A 3,653-nucleotide genomic window follows, 5' to 3' on the forward strand; every position below is an offset into this window, starting at 1 on the left:
ATGATGCTTAAAATCTACCACTAATCCTAAGAATGTTTTTCAATTCTAAAGTTTCTTTTGGAAAGTCCTTTAGAAAATGAACAAAGCAGGAATCGTTCCTTTGTGTAAGATTTATCGTTTGTTTTCAATGGGTGACTTCGTACTTTGTCAACATTTTAAAGGTAACCGCGAGGAAGTAGCACCGAAAGTTCCCTACCGTAGCCAACTTTTAATCTAGGAAGGACTTCTGTTCGACAGGAAAATGAAGTTTGTTTACTTTGAATTCGAGGGGTTCTTCTTTTAAAGCAGAGCTTATTTATTCTATTAAATGTACACGCGCTAAGCCTCTTTGAAACGTTACTGCTTGAGAACCTTAGAATTTGATCTTCAAGCGAACGGATTAAAGTGTGAACGGGAAGAAAACAAACAGCTGTGACATCTTCTTTTTGTGAAGAAATCACGTTCTCAGTTGATAGTGAAGTGCTTCAACAGGAACGTTTCAGAAGACGAGTTTCAAGCTGCAGTAGACAGTTTATATAACGATGTATGTACTTGAATACTTACGAAATATAAAAATTCCTAAATTCTACATTTTCATACAACTATCATAAACTTGTAGACTCGTACCTTTTTCTTCATTTTTACCATATTTAAATGCACTCGTTATTTATAAATTGTACGAATATTCAAGTTTTCAACAGTTTCAACTGTTTCACAACAGTTTCAAATAGTTCTAAACTAATAGTTTCTAGATACGGAAGGTTCTACGGTGTATGCAAAATCTTTTAAAAAAGGGATCTCTGGGGCTGTCCTTGCTAAAAGACTCGTCACTGATCCCAGAGGTCAGACTTAATTAGTGGGAGAAGCTCGACGACCATTGTCGTTCAATTAATTGCCCGTCGGCCCGAGCCAGATAAACCCACGGGCGTGTACCCCCCAAGAGCTTCGAATCGCTTCATAATCGCCCGGCACGCGATAGAGAACGACGAATGGATCAAGGTCCTGCTGGTCGAAGAAACGAGATTGCTCCGGGAACCGACCATTTTCCACCAGCGAAGTGGAAGAACGATTCGAAATGATTTTAACGGATTGTAAAAGGTGATTTTGATGAATCCTGAAAAAACGATTACATTTTCTTCCAAATTCAATGTTCATCGATGGGATTTCCGTGGACACTGAGGGATCGATCGATCGGTGGACGTTTTCGTTAATCGTTCCCACAGCTGGGGGAACTTTTTCGCTCGTCGAGTAATTATCGTTGATTGGTCCTGCTATCTTTCTTCGATGAATATTGAATCACGAAGCGTAGTCTGTAATTAACTCAAAGTTCTTTCCATTCGAAGGTCTTTCGGCAGATAGCGATTGAGCGAAGGAGTAGTAGATAACGTGGTCAAAATAGTGCTTCCAAGTAGAAAGTAGATACCGTTGTCCTTCAAAATAATACTCTTGTCAATGTCTACTATATCCTCCATTATTTATGGTAAAGTTGAATGCATGAATATAACCTGTGTAATTTTCAATAATTCAAAAAAAAAATTGTCGTCTGCCAGATGTTACACGAATATCAGACGAGGCTATGCTAAAAATCTGACACGACGAGCATCGGCCTGGTTATTTTCCGAAGCCACGAAACAAAAGGGATGGACGCTCGAATTACTTTCAATTGAAGCAGCGAGCTGCATAAGAAAATAAGGACAGTTAACAGGCAATTAATAAAGTCACGAGCAGAAAAGGAAATAAAGCTGGTCGTGTGGGAACGAGATGGCACGACCTCGAAGGGCGCGGTCGAGTTCAGGCTAGACTGAAGCTGCCCTTGTGCCTAACCGTCCTTGAGACAGCCCGTTTCGCCATACCCTGACTCCAGCGGCCCCATGCCACGGACGCATCCTCTCTTGCAACACAAAGACTGTCCTCACTGGGAGTCACCTACGTCCCTACGAGGAATTTTGCAAATGGAGTTTCGTCGTTTTGCGGGGACCGTCCTCTAGGAATCTTTTGGACAGGTGTCCGCCAACCCCCTCGTTCCTTTTGTAGCCCCCCCCCCCCAGTTTTAACGACGCGCGACGGCCGAGTATGCCAGTGAATGGCAAACTCGTTTTCGTTTTTTTCAGAAATGATCACGGACAGCTTTAACGCTAAAGCTTTGTTTATCGTAACGATTTAGTGTTCCGACTCGAGTCGCGTCTTAAGTTTCAATTATTAGAATTACAATTGAAACCTTTACTTTTACAAGTTTCGATATATAAATGAGTACTCCTGAGAGTATATAATTATTACGACCGAATTGAAATTTTTATTTTGCTGGGTTGGATATTTGAAAGAATATAATAGGAGTACACAAATTTATATATATATATATATGCAAATAAGTCAGTAGAGTATTGTTCCTAAGGAAATTTTGTTTTTCATGCAGCAGAATGTTGTGCGTTAAAAAGTTGTTAGATACACTCTGCAAGTAAAAATATGAGTTCGATGGTCGAAATGCATTTGTCTGATGTAATTTTCAGTCCGTTACTTAGAAGTGCGAAATTAATAGTTGTATTAAATCGTACAATGAATAATTAGTGATTCATGGAAAAAAAAAAACAATCATGTTTCCGCCCGGGATCGAACCGGGGACCTTGTGCGTGTGAAGCACACGTGATAACCACTACACTACGGAAACGTTGGAAACCACATCGTTTCTTATGAATCAGATCCTTTAGACTAGTTGAACGTAAATTTGAATTAATGTAATAATTCGATAGAAAATTGGAATATAATATAAAAACAAAGAGCTATAAAAAACAGTGGAAATAGAAAGAATATTCTTCGAAATTTGTCTTCGCTCTAAATTTTGATAGCAATATATCACTTATTGCTTGTCTGAGATTTTCTATTCGTTTATATTAGCAGTATGCGCGCATAAAAATTCTACCGTGATTTCTTCAGCGTGCTGTGTATTTTTGAATCTTCGCGAATGTCCGATAACTGTGCAATTATCGTAAAATCGTTTTTTGGCAAACTGACGCACAAAATGCTCGGGATTCAAATTTATGCAAATTCCTGCTCACATTCTGATCACGTTGTTTTGCACGAATTTGACGATTCGTTGGTCCCAGTTTCGCGGGAAAAAGTGGAATTCGGACGTAAATAGAACTGACCTGCGCTATCGGATCCGATGCGTGATCCTTTGTTCGAAGCTTTCTGGAAATACCGTTGTTTGTTCTCTGCAGGATACCGATCGATCAGTATTCTTCTTCGTGGAAGTCAGCAATTCATTCAATTTCAAGAATTAAAAGTATTTATTCCATAAAATCTAACCAATCGATTGTTGCTACCTTTACTAATAAATTCTTCACTTCAATTTCAGTAGTAATAATTATAAATCACAAGATGATCGTAAGTTCAACTCTCACGATCTTCTCTCCCCGTACAATTCCTCTCAAATCACCCAGAACCAGAAATTGACAGTCCTTTCTCTTTTTCTCTACGATAAAAATGCCTTCGGAAGTTCTGGCTCGTCCACAAACGAACATTTTTCAAATCACAGGTTATCTATTTTGGATGATGCTCTAACAATATCAAACGGTGTACTTTTTACGGTGAGAATCAACTTCGAATTCACAGCTGACTCTTGATAACGTGCAAATCACGAGGCGGACCACCGGTTGAGCTAATTTCAAGCCGCGAGG

The 3,653-nt window shown here is 39.3% G+C and overlaps 1 non-coding gene across 1 annotated transcript; it reads right to left on the reverse strand.

Moving 5' to 3' along the window:
• Positions 1 to 2,571: 2,571 nt before the first annotated feature.
• Trnav-cac (transfer RNA valine (anticodon CAC)) lies at positions 2,572 to 2,644 on the reverse strand. Its single transcript has one exon. It is a non-coding gene; the product is annotated as a tRNA-Val (tRNA).
• Positions 2,645 to 3,653: the final 1,009 nt, after the last annotated feature.

The sequence above is a fragment of the Hylaeus anthracinus genome, unplaced genomic scaffold (assembly GCF_026225885.1).
Source record: "Hylaeus anthracinus isolate JK02 unplaced genomic scaffold, UHH_iyHylAnth1.0_haploid 11985, whole genome shotgun sequence".
Lineage (NCBI taxonomy): Eukaryota > Metazoa > Arthropoda > Insecta > Hymenoptera > Colletidae > Hylaeus > Hylaeus anthracinus.